The following is a 21,115-nucleotide window of genomic DNA, read 5'->3' as shown; positions in this document are numbered from 1 at the left end:
TTGTGCAGCCACACAGTGCAGCAGAGGTGGAACCTGCCAGCGGGGAAGTTAAGGCTGCACAAATAAATAAATAATGCCTAATACAATTTCCACATTGCTGTTGGCCACAGCTACCAGAGACACACATGCCCATTCAGATCCAAAGGCGAGCCGTGCAGCCAAGTGGGCTGCACACCACCTGGATGTGGCTCCCACGTCTGCTGGCCTCATGTGTGACCCTGAGGGAGCCAATTCCCTCTTTATGCCCTGGTTTGGTAATTGATGTCCCTCCTTCTCAACCTGCCTTGAAAGCTACAGGTCTACAAGAGTGGGGTGGGATCAGATAGGATAGGATGGGATTCTTCCCTAGGAAGCAAAAGAAGGGGTCCACAGGAGCCTGCCAGAACAAGGGATGCATGAGGCTATGAAGTCATGAGAGGACACAACAAAGTTGGTGAAGGGCCCAAGTTTTATGAGGAATGGCTGAGGGAGCTGGGGTTGTTTGGTCTGGAGAAGAGAAGGCTCAGGGGGACCTTATCACTCTCTACAGTTACCTGAAAGGAGGTTGTAGTGAGGTGGCAGTCAGTCTCTTCTCCCAAGTAACAAGTCAGAGGACAAGAGGTAATGGCCTCAAGCTGCACCAGAGGAGGTTCAGGTTGGATATTAGGAAAAAAATCATCACCAAAAGAGTGCTCAAGCATCAGCACAGGCTTCCCAGGGAACTGTAGAATCACCAGCCCTGAAAGTGTTCAAAACCCATGAAGTTGAGGCCCTTGGTGACATGGTTTAGTGGCGGACTTCACAGTCCTAGGGTAACAGTTTGAGTTGATAATCTTAAAGGTCTTTTCCCAACTAAATGATTCTGTGATTCTATGAGGAGAGACCAAAGAGATGCGCTCTGCAGGTAATGCTGCCCCACCTAAAAGACAAATACATTTTAGTCTCGTGAGAAGAGGGCAAAAGAGAGGGTTTTGACTGGGTTCAGCTTTCACTGTTGGATGGGGGTTGGGGAGGAGAAAATACTATTTTGATGAAAGGGAGGAGAAACTTTAGATTTAAAAACTCTTTGTGTTTTTATTTTCCTGCTATATTACACACAAGGTCACCACATGAGAAGCCTAGCAAGCCCCCTTTTACACAGAACCCTGCAGTGCCATTCTTAAAGCAGCTTGAGATGCTATTTCAAGGGGAGATCCTACCACCCTGAGAGTCCAGGCCCACACTGTCTACTCGCAGAGGCTTGTGGCCTCACCAAACTCTGGCCCAAGTCCAGATAAAAAGTCTGATTTAAGAAAATTAGTTTCCGATTTGGTTTTGTAGGATCACAGTATCTTACGCTTTGCAACATATTTAATCTTAGTCATCCGTGTAGGAAGGAATCCCATTGATAAGCATGGCAGGGAATAACTCCGGAGCAATGGACATGCCCACGATCCCACCATATGTGTTTGGAAGAACAGAACTTGACCCAGCCTTTATTCAGGTCTTGAGCTGGCACCCAAACTCCTGCATCTTCCTTTTCCCTGGTCTACAACAACAAGAAGCAGTAGCAACACTGCTAAAGAAGTTTAATACCATATATTTCTATCATGGCGTTACTCTCCAGGTGCTTCGGCTTTATGGACTGGCACCTCCTGCTGTGATAAGTGCCACATAAAACACAGAGCAAAACTACTGTGGGTTTCTAACACTGCCAGATGCATAAGGACCTAAACATTTACATACTGAGAAACTGCATTAGGAGGTAATACGGAAATTTACTCCTATCCCCAAAGGAAGTCTCTGCTATAGGACTTCAGGTGTAGGAAAGTTCTTGTAACTATGTTATTTTACAACTTAACCACAAATTCAGACCATTCTACTATTAGCATGACCAGCAGGTCGAAGGAGGTGATCCTGCCCCTCTACTCTGCTCTCGTGAGACCTCACCTGGAGTACTGTGTGCAGTTCTGGTGTCCTCAACATAAAAAGGACATGGAATTGTTGGAACAAGTCCAGAGGAGGGCCACGAGAATGATCAGGAGACTGGAGCACCTCCCATATGAAGACAGGCTGAGAAAGTTTGGGGCTGTTCAGCCTGGAGAAGACCTCATAGCAGCCTTCCAGGATCTGAAGGGGGCTATAGGGATGCTGGGGAGGGACTCTTCATTAGGGACTGTAGTGGTAGGGCAAGGGGTAATGGGTTAAAACTTAAACAGGGGAAGTTTAGATTGGATATAAGGAGTAAATTCTTTCCTGTGAGGGTGGTGAGGCACTGGAATAGGGAGGTTGTGAATGCTCCATCCCTGGCAGTGTTCAAGGCCAGGTTGGACAAGGCCTTGGGTGATATGGTTTAGTGTGAGGTGTCCCTGCCCATGGCAGGGGTGTTGGAACTTGATGATCTTAAGGTCCTTTCCAACCCTAACTATTCTATGATTCTACTTTTCCACCTTGCTGGTCTTCTGAACTTGAGCTGAATTGCAGGAAAGGAAAGGTGGTAGCAAACAAAGCATATATGAGCAGGACACTGTTCTTTTCAAAAGCTGGGAGAGAAGGTATCCCAGCTGTCCTGTGTTTAACTGAATAGTTAGTAATGTCTTCTTTCAAAAGACACAAGAGAGTCTTTCACAACCTGTGGTCTCCCAAGCCTTCAGAAATTATGCCTTGCTAGGAGAAGGAGCGAGATAGGTGTTGGAAATGAAATGCATCACAACTGAGCACCAGGCAGCTTTAACCTCATCCATTTTACACTTCCAAGTTTGCCTCCAGTGTTTCCTAGTGAAGGCAGATTTACCAAGGCGGCTGCCTTTGCCAGTAGAACAGCAACATCCCACACAGTTCCAAACCCCTGGCCTTGTACAGCCTTGCACAAACTTCTCTTGGATCACTTCTAAGGTATTCCTAGGTCACATCCTAGACATGACAAGCCTCTAGGAATATCTACTTATATAGTCACTTTTCCTCACTCTTCTAAGTCCCTTCCTTCCTCCTTTTGTTATGGATTTGCATCTGCTGAGAAGTAATGATCCTTAGTACTTCTGAGAATGGTTTAAAATGTGATTATATCCTCCTTTCTACTGGGAAGCAAGAAACCCAGGTAGCAAATACAGCTCTGATGCAACATAATCTCTACTCCACGCTCAGCCAGAAGCAGCGGGCTTCGTCTTATTTCTGACACTTCTCTACAATCCCAAACCACATTTTTCTTTCCCCATCCTGTCCTTGCACCAGTTCTGGTCCATGGCTCAGTGTCCTGGGTTCAGCAGTAGCAGTCATTTTTCTCCTTCTTGGTAGCTGGTGCAGTGCTCTGTTTTGACTTTCAGCCTGGGAACAGAGCTGATAACAATGATGTTTTGGTTTGGGCAAGGACTTGGTGAGCCTCATGCTGTGACAGGGAGGAGGGGAAGCCAGGAGGTGCTTGGTCAGGCTGGGGGGGCGAGTTATCAGTCGCCTGGTGATGAGGTGTTGTATTCTCCTCCCTTGTTATTTCCCTTATCATTATTATTGGTGGTAGCAGTAGTGATTTGTGTTATACCTTAGTTGCTAAACTGTTCTTATCTCAACCCGTGGGAGTTGCATTCTTTCTGATTCTCCTCTCCGTCCCTCCAGGAGTAGGGGGAGGGCAAGAAGGGCAGGGAGTGAGTGCACAAAGCTGTCTGGCTAGGTTTAAACCATGACACTCAGGTTAAACCTTCCACTGATCCCATTAACCACATTACTGTAGCACCAAGCTGACTGGGGAGGGTGGGGAGCACTCTCTGCTATGGAATCAGTTCAGACAGACTGCGATGAGGAGAGATGCCAGCAAAGGACACAGGACCTCCCTCTGTGGGTGGCGATGAACTACTAGAGGGGGCCAGCTCTAAGGTAAATTTCCACTCTAAAACTCACATGATTGCACAATAGCTGAAGGGGAAAAAAAAACCCTAAATTCGAGGCAGTTACTTGGGGGATGCTACAGGCAGAGAGAAAGGACAGAGGCGCTGCTTAACTCACAGCTTCCAGAGCTGAGCTAACTCTGTTCCACCCTCCCTCTGGATGCTACTTGTCCGTTTGTTTTGGAAAGTGCTCTGAAAGTCATTTAGCATCCTATAAATACACCTGCCAGTAAGTGTGACAGAAGTCACACTCTTACACCCACAGCTCTGAGGCAGTCACACACAGAAAGGAAAATAAAGACAGCAAATTTATAGCACATACTTCTCTCAGTGAGTTTTAGCCCCCCCCCCCCCAAAAAAAAAATTATCAAGAAAGAATTAAACCGCAATCTTCAAGTATCTGTAAAATACATGCAACTTTACTCGGGTTTCTCAGGTGACGAGAGAAATCATTGTGCGTCACCCAATGTCACCACTAACCACATTCAGACAGACAGTTAAGGCTCCTGCATCCTGAAACCCAGCTCACTCATAATTTGCTACTTCCCAGTTCTTCATTCAGTCATTAAACTGATCCAAAAAGGCTAACATCCCTTACATCTTTAAGTACCACTCTATACCCTGTTTCAGCATGGGCTCTACAAATAGTAAGGCAACTAATGGGAATTAAATGGGCAGAGAAATATATTTTATACCAACAAATGGGTAACTCTAGATTTAATATTTCTTTTCATCTAGAAGAGCTTACTGCTTGAAAAGACAGTTTCTGAAACAAGGCAGAAGACAGTGTGGTTCTAATTAATGCCTAAGTATATTTTATATACAGAACACCTCAATACAACGTATTTGCAATGAGCAAAGCCAGAATGACCTCATCTGATTGCTGAATATCCCAAGAGAACCAGCAAGGGCACAGCAATATGATGTTTTTATCCCAAGTTTTCACACAATGTGTAGCAACCCTGAAAATTGTTTAAAAATACACTTTATGTATCTTGTATATGATTGTACTTCATCGATGGTTATATAGACTGCAGTTAGATTATGCAAGATCCAAAGGAAATGATCACCTGGGTGAGCAACTGCTTTGAAAGACAAGTATTAGGTCGCCTATCTATTTCTATGGATTTGCGTTCAAAACAAAGTGGGTTTTTAAAGCAAATATGGGTTTCCTGTTACTGTGCAACAGACACAAAGCTGAGGGGATAGTAGGTGTGAAATGAAATTAATATCTAAAGTTAAAAATGATACATATGAAAGAAAAATTCAGGTTTTCCAAGAATGTGAAATAATCTTTCCAGAAAGAAAGTCAATGTTGATTCTTGAAGTAGATCAACACTGGACACCCTGCCACAGTGCAATCCCCCACACTATTAAACTCTCTTCACTGCTGCACAGTCCTTGCAAGGGTAATTTTTAAGAATAGCAGCTCAGTCTGAAACTATTAGAGATGCTATTACGCCAGTAGTGGTAAACTTAGCCTTTGCTCTTTTCCTTTTCTTACACACACACATAAAACAAAATCCAAAACTATTTGTAAACATGTTTTTCTGTGGGTTTTGGTTTGGTTTTGATGTCAGAATGTTCTAATCCTTGTAAATATAAAACAGAAAAATAAAATATCGGGCAAATGAATAAACAGAAATATGTACTAAGTGCAACTATGTTTCAAATACATGCAGAAAGGACATAAAAGCAAGGACTGGGTGAGTTTTACATGGTCTAACAGTGGTTTTTTAACTGGAACACTAGTTGGCTGAGGAGTCCTCTTAAAAAGCTGTCTTTTTCCTCTTCTCATTCTGTGAGTCATCCATTGCAGTTTTGGATGTTGCAACATATTCATGAATAATAAACACTGAGAAGAAGAAAAAATACCCAGTGCTCACACTGGACTTCTTTTTATAATGTCTATATTTATCAGTATAAAAAAATCTAATCAAGAATGAGGCTGAGATTTGAAGAAGTTTCTATGCAAGGAATGCCATTAATCACAAAGTATTCGGTACAGCCAGAGACAGGCACACAGATACGCACAGAAGTTACAGCAGGGCAATGTTAGTATTACTATTATTGTTTGGCCTTTATACAGAGCGAGAGGATAGGGGGAGGGATCATCATGTTCCCCATCAAGCCCTCTCCTGAGGGAGAACAGCCAGGCACCGCCCTTAGTAGCCAGTTCTGGGCCCAAAGCTGCACTTCTGCAGCTGCCTTTTCTTTCTTTACTGATTCTTTTTCAGAGGGCAGAGTTAGGCTGCAGAGACTGCACAGCCCCAGAGAGGCAACTGTGCAGCAGGAAATTATTGTTGATATCCTGAAGAAACACCAGAGACTTATTTATTCACATTTGTGCTTTAGACAATAACAAAGAGCACATTTGTGCTTTAGACAATAACAAAGAGCATCTCGTAAATATATATATATATATATACATATATATATATTTATACATATGCATGTCAGGGTGGCTGCTGCAAGGCTCTCTTCTGCTCCACTCACATGAAAAGCTCTTTGCTTCTATTCCAATTCCTGTTCTCTTTCCAATCCCGCCACCCTAGGAAGGCCATTCTGACTACCTCGCAAACTTGTGCCAACTCCCTGGGCGGATGTAGACCAAATGTATGGAATTAAAAGAAATCCAGATAAAACACCACTTTTAGGAAAAATGTTGAACTAGAGTTCCACAAATATGTTACATTCTTTTGAGAAATCAACAGGGCATTTCTGCACTGCTGAGGATATGAACACAAAGAAAAGGAAAGTGTGTTTATTACAGCTCTTCCAGCTGCCCCAATTAATGGGAAAAGATGATAGTGCTAACTTGGAGAGACAGGAGAAAAGAAATCAGTTGTGCAAAAAAGTGAGCTAATGTGAATGAATCAGTTTTCTACCGTAACTCATCCAGACAGAGAGCTGACTATTAAAGAACAGTTAGCGAGAAACATCACCTGGTTCCTTGCTTGTTCAGGAAACAATCAATACTTTAAATAGCAGGCTTACCTATCCAAATACGCACTACGTTAACCAATTGGTGACTACATAAATCATGGAGAAGAGAGGAAAAAAAGTAAATACTGCAGGATGCAAATGGAGGGGTGCCGGGAGCTTGGTGCTGCAGGGAGGGTGACCTGGTTGCTGGAAGGACACCATTTTGATTTCTCAGCTCCATTTCAAGCTGCACAAGCAGCAGCCTCATCTTCAGCCACATGAGCCATCCTACCAGCAAATCTTCAAGATTACAATCCTGTGGGTCACACCAAGCAACCAAACCAATACCTCTACTATTGTTACTTGCCCATAAAAACAAGGTAAGGCATAAGTTGGACATATCCACTGCACACACACCTACAGGGTCAGTTCCAGAGAGAACTGCTGCTGCTACTATAATGTGTTTTCCAAAAGCCCCCCAGGAATTACCTTTCTTGATTTTGTGGTACAAACAGAATTGGGAACCAGAGGCTAAGAGAATAAGAGGACATTATGGCATACACGGTTTCTCATATGTGATTTTTCTCCTGCTTTCCACTAACAGAGGTCATTTAATCGAGGGAGCTCAAATATTCTCCAAGTAACCTGTCATAAAGACTCAGTATTCTCAATGCTCCATTCAAAGTACTACATATACATTTATGTTTGATATTTCAGACTAATGCTGTCAGCTTATCATTCTAGCATGCGTGTTTAACCTTGTAACCCATTTTGTCCTCCATTTACTGAGGGTCCATCAGCTTTAAAGGTACCTGTGCTCTGGAGAGCATCCCACGAGCCAGATGGGAATGATTTCAACTCCTCTACCATCAAAGGACAGAGACCTAAATTTCAGGGTAGAACACTCTCATTCTAGGACACTAGCCTAAATTCAGAGTGTTTCATCCATTGTTTCTCTGTAACCAATTTCATTTCTTGAACTTTTACTTCTAATGTTCCCCATTTTTAGCAAGACATTTTAGAAATGTTTTCCAGCATTGCATATGAGACAAATATATACTACTCGTGACTGTGGTCATAAAAACCTTCCTTTACATAAACTACTACGGAAGAGCAACAGCGAACTAATTTAATTTTTATACCCAGAATAATTCAAACAGCTTTTCTTCAGACAGTGGTCAATGATCTCAGCCAGGAAGGAGAAAGAGTAAAGAAAATGTCTGTTGTTTTTTTTCCCCCTATTAAATGCTCACATCCTCATGCCTGTTGGCTTTAGGATATGAGCCATTGCTGCTCTGCATAAACTAAAAGCAGCCTACTCACTGCTACTCTCTGTTCTGTGAGAAAATGAACTCCTCTATCCTAAGCAAGCACCCTTTAGTTCCCTTATTGCTGATCCTTAATTGCATGCAGTAGCTGCTGCTTCCTCAGAAGACCCCAAGTAAAATCATTGAAGGTTGTGGTTCCAGGTGATTCTAACAGGGTTATGTACTTTATTTCTACTTACTTTCTGCAATTATACTAATTTCCATTCATTCCATTCCAAAAAATTATGTTATTCAGTGAACATTTTCAAATCTACACAAGTATATCATTTGTGCATCATCCTGGCAGAAGTCAGATCTGGAGGTGCAGAATTATAATATTATAATATTGTAATATAATATTATAATTATAATATCCCTTCCAATCTCTAACCTACTGTGATAATATATTATAGTATGCCACAGAATTACATAGCATGTTGGAAAATTCACTTGTACCATTAAATGCCAACTAGTAACACCAAGCAGCAAACAGGAAAGATCATCAGGAGATGCACATTTGCATTTTTGAGGTGAAATAGCAGCTGGATACAGTCTAGGGAGGGAAAAAGGAAGCATCATGCTTTGGGTACAAATTCAAAGGAAACCTGGCTCTTGACTTATAATGCTCAGGGAGCAATTCATGTCTATAGGCAGAAAAGAGCAGGCTGAAGATCTGCAGGCCAAAGTTCATACAGCAAAGAACTTTTACTCTACAAAGACAAAACAGAAGAATGGGGGAAATGGTATATAATCACAGAATCATAGAATAGTTAGGTTTGGAAAGGACCTTAAGATCATCTAGTTCCAACACCCCTGCCATGGGCGCGGACACCTCACACTAAACCATGCCACTCAAGGCTTCGTCCAACTTGGCACTGAACACTGTCAGGGATTGAGCATTCACAACCTCCCTGGGCAACCCATTCCAGTGCCTCACCATCCTAACAGTAAAGAACTTCTTCCTTAAGTCCAATCTAAACATCCCCTGTTTAAGTTTGAACCCACTACCCCTAGTCCTGTCACTACAGTCGCTAATGAAGAGTCCCTCCCCAGCAACCCTATAGCCCCCTTCAGATCCTGGAAGGCTGCTATGAGGTCTCCACGCAGCCTTCTCTTCTCCAGGCTGAACAGCCCCAACTTTCTCAGCCTGTATTCATATGGGAGGTGCTCCAGTCCCCTGATCATCCTCGTGGCCCTCCTCTGGACTTGTTCCAACAGTTCCATGTCCTTTTTATGTTGAGGACACCAGAACTGCACACAATACTCCAAGTGAGGTCTCACGAGAGCAGAGGGGCAGGATCACCTCCTTCGACCTGCTGGTCATGCTCCTTTTGATGCAGCCCAGGATATGGTTTGTTTTCTGGGCTGCAAGCACACACTGCCGGCTCATGGTCATTTTCATGCTCATGTTCATTGAATAGTTGTGCTGGCTCGGGGATTTTTTCTTCCACATTTCTGTATTCCTCAAAATGGGGGTAGTAGTATAATATAAGGTGTGAAAATATGGTCTTCTCCTTCCCAGTTCTACTTAGCTAAAGAAAATTATAACCAGGCTCTCACCCCTTTAGGCATCAGTCTTCCATCTTGAAGAATATTATTACTGGTGTAACCACACAAGTCTTAAAAGAAAGGAATGACTTTTATTAACATGAGGTTGAGCTCATGGTTATGCCCAACTGGGACAGCTCTGGTGCTTCACTGCTGGTTACAGCTCACTTAGAAAATCCAGTCATTAATTAGGTGAAAAAAATGGTTGTCCACACTTTATGCTTTTTATCTCCTCAAATCACGCCAACACAATGTTTGGGAGAGGAGGAGAAAGAAATCCGGGCTGTAACTACAGATGCTTGCTCTTCAACGTTATTTAGAAGCAACATTCAGATTCAAGTCCATTTTCTTCACATTTAGTGAAAGTTACCACTTTGTTCTTGAAAAAAAAAAAAAACTAAAAAAAAAGACACACTAAGCTGAGTGAGAGGAATTTCAATTTTTCGCTATGGGTAATGAATTCAACTCAGCATTCTTCTGTAAGTGCTGATCTAGGTCCCAGTTATTCTATAGTATATATATGTTGTATATACATACCATATAGTATAGTTTATGTATTTAAACTATTGCAATTTTATCCGTTTCTTCTGCATCTTGTTTCCCTGGCTCTTATCCTTACAGTCAGGAGGAGTAAACTACTTTGGATCAACTCAACATTCTTTTATTTCCTTCCCTAATTTGTTCTATCTTATTTTCTTTCATTCCCAGTTCTATTCCCTATTCTTCAGGCATATGAACTAACATTCAGGATACATTTTGGAATAAAGATGGAAGAATTTGATTGCAGTGGCTCCAAAAAGCAAAAGCATGGAGACATCTGTTTTTCAGCCACCAAGCTCTGACCACATTTGGTTAAAATACACGTACAACTGTCATCTCCTTTCCTGCATATCTGAAACTGTAAGTAATGTATTTTTTTGGAAGATAAAACCGTAATCCCAAGAAAGGATTTTCCCCAGAATGATGAAAAAACATCCTTAGGATTTTTATTTCTACTTGTCTTCAGTTCACTTATAGGACACAATTAATCTGACAGATAAGAAAGAGGGAGCACAAACACAAAAAAGTACCAGTAACAGTGTTCATAAAGCCACCTTCTCACATTTCTTTAACACAGTATCCAAATTCAGTGGTTTTCCTAATACTTCCCATTTAGAACAGCTTCCTCTGCTAAAAGGCAGTTATTCTGCTATACAAAAGAACCACAATTACACATTTTCTTCCTTAAACCGCACCTGCACAAATACTTGTGCCTACTGAAACACCTGTAAGGCTACTGCTTAGCCTGGTAATAAAATACACAGAATGAAAAGTTAAATGTGAACATGTATGTAATGGATCTTTCTCCACCTCCAAAAAGTAAAAAAGAAGAAGAAAGGGAGGCTTGATATGGTTTCGATCACGTCATAAATCTGAAGCACCAATGAACTACACAGTCTGTAACTGTATCTAATATCACTACATGTCTTGACATCAATCTGAAACAAGAAAAGGCAGAATGCATGTGCTCTAGAGGATTAGAGACTTCAGAAAAATAAGTAATATTCTCAACAGGTATTGAGGTAAAGATGTAACACCTAGAACCTAGTCTGAGTTTTAAAGTCTATGAAGAAGTACACAGTTCTTAGCACTAACTTTCCACAATAAAAGCAATTCTCTCTATAACTACCTTTTTTTTTTCCTACAAGAAAACATGAAATGAGGAGTTTTCTTTCACTAAGGCTCATAGATTTGGCAAAAGAGGAGAAACAACCCACCTAACTAGGAAAGTCAGCGAGGGAGTTCATACAGTAACAACCTTAGGTATGACTTGACCTTCCAACAGCTAGCCACACTGTAATGATAAAACAGAGACTACAAACTCCCATTTCTGCTGCAGCTTTTTATTTCAAATGAAATAAATACAACATTTACAAAAGTTAATGTATTGGTTTTCTCACAGAAAACAAACCTATACTTTCCAAGCAAACAACATCCTGAAAAAGTGTTCAGCTGTCTAACCTCTGCTTTAGAGACTAGCCCAGAAATTACACCCAGGGGTACAGCAAGCAGGTAGACCAGACTTTAGGTAATGTATCTGCAATAATTTGCCTCAGATGAGGTCCATAATGACTCAATCATCTCCTTCACTCCCAAAAGTGTACAACAAAGATAAAAAGATATCAGTAAATCTGATCACAAGGATATGAAAACTATTCAACATCAATATATGTATGTGTTCTGGAAAATTTCCACAAATGGCCATTTGCCAAGAATATAAGAGTAGATTTTTGGCTCTCACAATCTCAGCTGCAGTATGTTTATGGTCAGAAGCCAGTTCATTCATTCATTAAAATACTACACCTGTAATAGTTGAAACGTTTTACTACACTGTAATATTAACATTTGAAAACTGAATTTTAAAAAGGGTTAGTAAAATCTTCTTACAAACCCTAAAGTAATCTCAATCTGTTAACCCATATAATTTGTTTAACTAAGAAAACCTTCAAAAGAAAATAATATAAAGTTTTCTTTTGGATGGTTCCACATGAAGGTTTCACTTGAAAAGGCATCCAGTGAAAGACAACTGCAAAAAGCACACAGATACCCAAATACATAAGGGAAAAGCTTGGCACTACAGAGGAGGTAAGCAGGTGCTGGGGGACCTGTTCTCTGCACACAATTACATGTAGGTGTAATTCCCCTCTCCCAGAAGGAAGCATAAAAGTAAAATGCTGGCACAAGCCTGCCAGCGTAAGGTTTACAGCTCAATAGACCACAGATACATCTCGTTTCCAGTATCTCCACTAACACACCACTAATTTTCTCAACCTGCCTCAGCAGCTTCTCAGCACAGTTACCAGAACCTGCCTCAGCTTTGCCACCTAAGCTGCCCAGACCCTTTTGACTAAAATAAAGCTACTGTGTAAACCATGCAAGTTGCATGGAGACCAAGCGGCCTGTTTTCCTTACACACGGAGCAATGATGTTCCTCCTTGGGATGCTCATGCAGATCACCGCTTCCAGTGATGGCGTGATAAAGCCAATGCCTTTTTCTGCACAGCTGTCCCTCAGGCCCAACATTTTACTTAGGAGATGACTGTCTGCAGCAGGGATCCATATCAATGAAATGTCAGCCATTTCATTAGATGGTGTTGTCTGGCACATGCGAGGGCAGGCATGCAGGGAGAGCAAGAAAAAGCACTGTGCAAGAGCTGCCTGAAGGCGTATCTGTTTTGAGAAACTACTGCTAGAAACACTCAAGCTCTGGCCTTTCTTCTGGAGCTTGGTAGCAGCTTCGTTTGTGTTGCATCCATCTGCAACCCAGGAAGCAGAGCAGGAGGGAGGAGGCCCAGGGTCCAGGCCAAGAAGATGTTGGAGCTCTCTGTCTCCCACTGTCATTTCACTCAGCACAAATGGCTGTGTGAAGACAAGGAATGGTCTTCCTTAGGCTCGAGGGGAAATGTATTTTAATGCATGAATGAATTCAGTCATCTGTACTTTGTCACTCAGTTTTCATGTTTCTGTTGTTTAAATCGGTTGATCTCCCCCAAAACAGTGAAGTTTTTGAAACTGCATTGGACTACGCTCTTTTCCTAGAGATTTCTTGTTCCTTAGGAATGGTATTATTACCACAACACATTGGATCAGTGTTCCTACAGCACTGTATGAACACTAAGTACTGTCACCACCCTTTTTTCTGACTACTCTTGCTGTGCTTTCACCCACAATACCACTTCCCCTGCCTTTTATCTTAAAAAAAATAGCAAATCCTATGCCACAGAGCAGCATAACCTCTTCATGTCTTCAACAGTTTAAACTGGTGATAGAGTGCACTTTCTCGGTTTTCCTCAAAACAAACGTATCTGCTGTATTTCTCTTGATCAGCGTCAAACCTTGATCAACAAGAGACCTTGATCAACAAAAGACCTTGCAATTTGTCATTGAACCCCCTCTTTTAATAACATTAAAGAGCAGAGAACTGATGCCAGCATGCTGTTCAATCCCCCCCTTGTCTGAAAAAGGTCTCTAAAGTTCTGCAGCAAGTTGCAGAATTGCAACTTTCCCACCAGCAGTTCCACTCGCAACCACCAGCTTGAGTTCCCCTCAAGAAGAGCCCAAGCACACCCCCAAAACATCTGATAACACGCTTAACCTGCAAGCTTCTGGAAATGACACAGAGACAGTGTCTCTCTAAGCAGCAGCAGATGTTGAAACAGCAGCAAGAGATACCATGTGAGCTAGCTTCTGCCAGGACCTGGAGCATGCTCAGTTTCCTACCTGAATATACGACATAAGAACAAGTCACAGAACAAGGTCAAGCAAGCTGAAAAAGCTCCTTAAATTTTCTTGATGTCACTATGACCCAGTACTTCAGACACTGTAACTGCTTCATGTCACTATTGTATTAACAGAGGGAAAAAAAGACTGGAATATCACACTGCCTAGAGTAAGCGGGCGAACCTGAAACAGGAGGTCTTAGCAACAAAAAAAAAACGTATTTCTGTATAAACAGAAGGAAATTAAAGTAATTCAGGGGAGCAGGCAAAATTACATCTTCACTGGCAGCAGATGTGCTGGATTAGGAACTACAGGGGAAGTCTGCACACACACTCACATGGCAGGCACATTCAATGAAAACACCTAACTCTTTTACTATCCTGATTATAGTTTCATTTGGCACTGGTGAAAGGGGAAACCTGGCAGAGAACGCCGTCTAACTACTATTTCTAGCCTTTGTTAATTTGGTTGTCTGGGTGCATAATTATCCTACATACACACTCACAATTTGTACAAACAGTCAGTTATATAGCTCTGCTATTTAATAATATTATGCTCAAATTTGATATGCCCCTGAGATGGACATAAGTCACTTGACAATTCCGTAGATTGTAATCTCAACCTAAAACACTGTTTGACTTCACAGCTAGCAAGGGAATAAAACTCACTAAATATTACAAAACCAGGAAAATGGCACAAGGTGGCAAACTAAAACCCACAACTGCACTTTCAAAACAGACAGACCCTTATTAGTGAGTGCGATCCTTTATCTCCTAGAAATCACTAGCGCATCATCATTAACTCCAATGAACATTGTGATGGGCATATAGATCAAACCCTAGAAGGCTGCACTGTCATTATTTCCTCAAACATGAACATCTCAATATGGCAGCTGAGAGAAGTGCTTTCAGAAATCATCTTTGAGAGAAGTCCTTTGGTGCCTAAGTATTTCCAAGTTAGCAGAAATACTTCTATGCCTGGTTTTGAGAAGTCCAGAGATACTGACTTATAAGAACTTAGGTTCCTCAAGTTGCAGTTCTTTTCAACAAGAAAACTTCCATTAACGTCACCCTGTACAGAAAACGCAATTTGTTACCTTAAAACATCCACAGGATATTTTAAAGTGTGAATGAAAAAGCCCCAATCAAAACCATAGTATGAAATATTGAAAATCAGACCGTGGCACTGTTTTGCTTACCTTGTACCCTACAGTAGGTGCAATAAAATAAATTTTCTACAGAAAGAAGTACTTCAACACTTAAAGTGTATTTATTCCAGTTCAGATGCCAAAGGAAAAAAATGTGTGTTTATTGTATAAAAAAAAATGAACTATGGAATTATAAAACATCATCTTGTAACTATTTAGGCTCAATTGCAATCCCAAGCCAAAGTGAACCCTCAGCTTTGCTGTGAAGCTGCCTGAAAAGCTCTACAGGTAATGCTTTGATTTGATTCAAGCAGTCAGTCATGTGTTTCAGGTTTCAGAATGATTTCACCACCATAACTTTTTGTTTTAGTGACTGCTGGGGGTGCTGTGCTGTCCAGCCGTATGCATGGGGTGGCCAATGTCCCTGTCTGCGGTGTCTGCTTGCAACAGATCTGGCAGAGGGAAAGGCATGCCTAAAGGATACAGAGGTGGTTAAGGGGAAACTGCAGGTACTACAAGCTCTCAGCAGCCGATCTCTGAACAATGAGCAACATCTTCGTCTATCTAATAGCAGGGGAAATTTCTTCATCCCTAAACACAGCAGTCAGTATCCTGAGTAAGGAAAGATGTACACCAACCTGGGAATATGAGAGGACTCTGTACCAACAGGGAGTAGTAAGTGAGGAAGGTGAGCACCCGATATCCTGTCTCCAGCTGTCACCAGATGTTGATGCTCTGGAGGAAAGTACACAACAATTAATCATAATCCCAGAAGTCAAATTAAAAGAAAAAATGGTCCTCCTGACCGAAGAGAAAACCAGCCAAGTGATGCAGCATGACACTTTACTGTAATCTTATCCAAGGTGGGAACATGTGCTACAATACACAGAAAGCACTTCAAATAATCTTGTTTCCTCAATCTAGGCAAGAATGCAGGTGAACAGAGTCCCTCCCTTCTGCATGCACTGGAAACATCCTCCTCCGAACCAAGCCAAAGCACATCTTCGAAAAGAAAACCCATCTCACTTAATACACTCCCAGCAACAGCAAATCCATTAGAATGCTTTATTGCCCTTGTTGCCATTTATTACTTCAAGGTAAAACATACCTAACTGCATCTCCTAGACACTGAATGTCTTAGTAGGGTCAAGTGTCATGTATCTTCCTTACGCATCCATAGGATATAGACAGACATGATTTCTCCTCTCAGTCTCTTCTGAGGGGAATAAACTCTGCACACCCTGCATTGTAAAACTTAGTTTCCAAACCCTGGATCACTTTTGTCACTTAATAGTTCACATTCTTCCTCACATGTCAGCAGCAAAACCGCACACAGAATTCCCATGATCTTACTAATGCCACGTACTTTCCAATTTCTGTGCATTATTTATATTGCTATACAGCCAAACACCACACTTCAGTCACAGCATTACCATGAAAATTTGTGTTGAGATGATTCCCTGCACAAATTCTTAAGCCTTTTTTCTAATTACCAGTTTGAAGACAGTCCCCTATCCTGCTGGTGTAACTGCATTCCTGGTTCCTTTGTACGTTGCTGCATGGAAAATGCCTTCTGCTGGATGCTGACCATTTAAAAAAAAGATTTGGAATACGTGCACAAACCTGCATGTTATCTATGGGTAACGATGAGATATCATCACAAAAACTGTGAACATAACAATATTAAACAGCCGTACACCAAGATCCAGCCCCTGGGGGACCCCACAAGAAACAGCTGCACTCTCACAGAAGAAAGGCATGCCTAAGTTCCTCACTAAACTATGAAAGATTTATGAAGCAACTTTGCCAATGTTTGTGATATTTATTCCGCAGTGACTTCATAGCACAATTGTTTTAAACTCGCACTTCACTGCAGAGTTAATAGACATATCAGGGATACAATATAGGGTGAGCCTGCTACAACAGAACACTTGATGAATAACTTAGGAACTTGGGAGATGGTTTTTTTTTACATTTCAAAAGGCTGAGAAGCAATTTACCCTAGTTCTACTGTAAATTGGTCCTTAGCAATTGTTAAGTCGTTCTGAAAGATTCAGAACAAGTAAGCCCTGGCTTGTCATTTATTTCAGAGGCTCCATTTTAAAGTTTTCAATTTTTTCAGCCAGGAAAAAAACAGTGAATAATGTGAGTATGGAAAAGCATTCACACAATTAACCAAAGAGGGTTAGCTTCAATTTTCTATTAAAAAAAAGAAAAATCAGAATGAACTGGCTGCCAGTTAGTCAACCCAATATTATAATTCAGCATCGTATTTCCATGTACATAAACGTGTACACAGTATTGATGAACCTTGTAGCACCACATTTAGGCAGTGGCTGAACACTTGCAGTGTGAGATTCTCCTTCCAGCTGCTTGTAACTTGGCCAGCCTTTGGCTGTTTGGGTTGAAATTTTCCAAGTTGAATGTCTGCCTCAGGCTAAATTTTGTTCCATGTGTTGTAGAGGTTACCTCCAAGTGAGGGGTGCAAAAAGAGGCAGACTGCAATTAGAACAACTCAAGTCACAATACTTCAGCTGTTCCCAGAACAAGACCAGGGAAAATGCTGTCTTTCAGTGTTAACAGAAATCTCTGGCAAACTTTAAAGGCTATAGCATCCTTTCAGCTCTCTGGGACAGATTTGAAATTTGACATCTGGGCTGGAGCTGCTGTACTGGAGGTGTCCCTTTTGCTGCCCCAATGAAAAATCCACTTGCATTTGGTCAAATATCCAAATTGCACTTTGTGCATTTTCAGTGTGTATTTCCTAGGCCATATCCACATTTTTCACAACTCTTCATGCTGATCAGATGACACAGGCCATCCCCACAGCAATAAACAACTTCTCCCCCAGCACCTGTGCAGGACAGGACTGCATCTCAAGTAACTGTGCCCCAAGTCAGAGAACAGCAGGAGGCTCCAGGCTTCCCCCGTAAAGCTATAGCCACAACAATGCCGGGTACCTGGGACACGAGCAGGAGTCCTGCTTCTCCCTGCCCTGTCCCTGCCCCATCCTATGGGTCTTTGCGGCAACACAGACCACAGCAATGACCCAACATAACCATTGGTATCCTCAACAGAGAGCTCAAGAGCAGAATCCCAAGTAATACATGAAGAACACAGACGATGAAGGATGGTGACTTGGGTATGCCACCCTAGGCTGCCTATCTGTTTTTCACCTCTTTTCCTAAAGGAAAGAAAACCTTGGAAATCACATACAAAAAACGGTATTAAAAATTCAATTAACATGGCAGAAATCAGGAAATATTAGAACTAAGTGGCCTAAGGCAATAAAAACCATCTCCTACCACTTATATGCATGGAGGTCAACCTCTAATTGCAACTGACCTAGTCACATTTTTTTTCCCCATAGAAGCTTTGCTATAATTAACACACAAATCTCTCCTTTTGCCCTTGTTCTCTAGAGCATCAGTACATACATTCAAACCACAGAGGGAGTTACTCCTTTTAAAGGTCCCAGGCTCTTTTGTGGTTCTCATCACTACAGTAATCCTTAAAGTAAAGGATACTGCTATCCACAGGGATTTAAGGATGGGAAAACCAAGATACGAAAAGATTAAAGCAAAATGCTCCAGACACTGAGTGAGCAGTGCTGACACTCAAAACTTGTATTTCTAATATGCTTAGACCTACAAAACATCTTCTGCACATTGAGAGCTAATAGCCATTGGACTTTTGATCCAGACAAACAAGCTCAGTGTAACTGCAAAGCATCCCAGAGACTCAGGCCAGGCACCCACAAAACCCAGCAGCCCATGTGCAAAGACCTTTATGTGTAAGTGGAAATGCTATGACAAAGGCAGAGGTTACAAAACCCAATTCTCCACCCGTCTCAGGTGTGAAACTGCCTCTTCCTCTGCATATATTCATCTGCCTCATTCATGTTACCTCTTCTTACTGCTGTCCAGAAGGGGAGCTGCAACACATTGGCAGATGCACCCCTGGTTCATCACCTCAGCTGGCCAGGATGGATGGTGGCAGATCGCAAAATCATAGGATGGTTTGGGTTGAAAGGGACCTGAAAGCTCATCCAGTTCCAACCCCTTGCCACAAGCAGGGACACCTTCCACTAGAGCAGGTTGCTCCAAACCCTGTCCAACCTGTCCTTGAACACTGCCAGGGATGGGGCAGCCACAGCTTCTCTGGGCAACCTGTGCCACTGCCTCACCACCCTCACAGGGAAGAACTTCTTCCTAATGTCTAATCTAAATCTACCCTCCATCAGTTTAAAACTATGTCATGACAGACACCATCACTGCACACAGGCCCAGGGCAAACCAGATGAGCTGGGCATTTTTACAACTCCCAAGCACTCTGCTTCTCAAACTTGCCAACGGGGTAGGGCTGGACAACGCGAAGAGGTAGTCAAATGTACAGAACACGGAGCGTATAGGGTCAGCTACATCCACTGGGTGGCAGGCGCGTTTCACGGGATCCAGAGATGTGCGTATATAGAGAGATACCAACCAAACCTCTTCAATACCCTGCTTGTTCCCTGTCTCAGAAGCAGCAATTGAGCAGACACGGTAAAAAAACAAACCCCCTCAGAGCAAAGTTAACGTATTCTACCTTCATTTTTAAGACCAGCTTCCTGCCCACAGCAGCACTGAGGCGTTCAGACTGTCCTGGCACTCCCTGGCACTCCATGGTCAGAGCTGTGTGGCCCTGCGGTGACCTATGTCACTTCTGTAGGTTGATGCCTTAAGCAGGAACCTTGTAAGAGTCTTCAGAAAGTCTCTGCTGCACTAAATAACGCGAAAAGAGCAATGCCTACAGAGACCAAGCCTTTAAACCCTTCACCAGATTAACAAACAGTGGGGGGATGACTTATTTTTTGACTGAGCTGGAAATGTGTCCACGTGCTATGTTTTAAAGTTCATGGAAATATAGAAAGCCACTATTTTCCATGTATTTCCACTCAGCACCTAAGCAGAATCATGTCAAGATTCACCTAGAAGATGTTTCTGGAGAAGAGGCCGACGACCAAATTTCAACCCGGTGCATGTTCTTATAACCGAGTTATAAACTACATAAAAACTGCACTTATAATGAAAACGCTGACAAACGCGTAACTACTGCAGTTAGCTATGACTGGGTGACCACAAGCCCCCTTCAGGAAGGAGGGATGTGACTTTCCCCCGCTCCTTTTGCAGGCTGCTCCGCAGGCAGCCGGGGCAGGGGTGTGTGGTACGCGCGGGTACCTCTGCTCATACAGAACTCTTACTCCACCGATTTCCCACACGCTGAAGGAGCCACCCCGTGGTTTTGCCATAAACACCCAGAGGGCCTCTCACGTCCATGACTCACTCCCCAGGCTTCTCCTCCACCCCTGTGCGTGACTACAGCAGAAAGGTTGCCAGCTGCGATCGGTAAATTAACATCACTTTGTTCGCTGCACCGTCGGAAAATCAGTCCCACGGGGCTGGAATGGGGGGGATACAAATTCGGCAGGAGTTTTACCCGGGGGGGGGAAGCAGCTGAGGCGGGATATCTCCGCCTCCACCACTCCCGTACACCCAGCGCCACGGGAGCGACCCACACCCCTGGGCGGTAACACGGCCCGTCGGAGCCGACGTGTCGAGGGCGAGTGTCCCGTCCTAGTCCCCCCACCACCCGCCCCAGGGCGGTGCCGGCCCTTGGCCCCGACCTCCTCTTCTTCCCCCCCCCGCCTCAGGCGCTCACGCACACCCCGCGGCCTCCACCCGTCCCGCGCGCGCGCCCCCGCCGCCCCTCGACGGCGGGCAGGGCGGGAGGAGGAGGCTGAGGCGGCGAAGCACCCCTCCTACCACAGGCGCTGCCCCAACTCCTCACGAAGTTGGCAGGGCGGTGCACCCCAGGTCCCTCCGCCGCGTCCCCAGCCGCTCCGCACCCCCTTTCTCCCACACGCAGCCGCGGCGGGGCAGGCACAGCTCGGCACGGGGTGCTGCCAGCGGCGGGGCTCGGCCGCTCGCTCCCCGAGAAGAAGGGCGAAGAGCCTCCTTCGTGTCCCCCGAGCGCGGAGCTCTCCGCAGCCCACAGCACTCACCGAACGGCGACAGCTCCGTCTCCCTCTCGGAGCGACTCCCCACAGAGCG

General features: G+C 43.3%; 1 protein-coding gene across 5 annotated transcripts in view; it reads right to left on the bottom strand.

Moving 5' to 3' along the window:
• Window positions 1–21,110, bottom strand: part of ELF1 (E74 like ETS transcription factor 1) — a 90,290-nt gene extending 69,180 nt beyond the window's left edge. For 2 of the 5 annotated variants that reach the window (XR_009728596.1, XM_061374273.1), the window contains exon 1: window positions 15,662–15,956. The gene's annotated coding sequence lies outside the window, so the exon portion shown is untranslated. Of the gene's footprint in view, window positions 1–15,661; window positions 15,957–20,242; window positions 20,627–21,066 lie in introns of those variants that run through there. The other 3 variants (XM_061374269.1, XM_061374272.1, XM_061374266.1) reach the window with 3 other exon arrangements.
• Between the last annotated feature and the right edge of the window lie 5 nt (window positions 21,111–21,115).

This window comes from Neopsephotus bourkii, unplaced genomic scaffold (genome assembly GCF_033783945.1).
Source record: "Neopsephotus bourkii isolate Nb327-2 ecotype Australia unplaced genomic scaffold, CSIRO-AGI_Nbou_v1 NB_1637, whole genome shotgun sequence".
In the NCBI taxonomy this organism is placed as follows: Eukaryota; Metazoa; Chordata; class Aves; order Psittaciformes; family Psittacidae; genus Neopsephotus; species Neopsephotus bourkii.
This window is presented reverse-complemented; position numbering and strand designations above follow the sequence as displayed.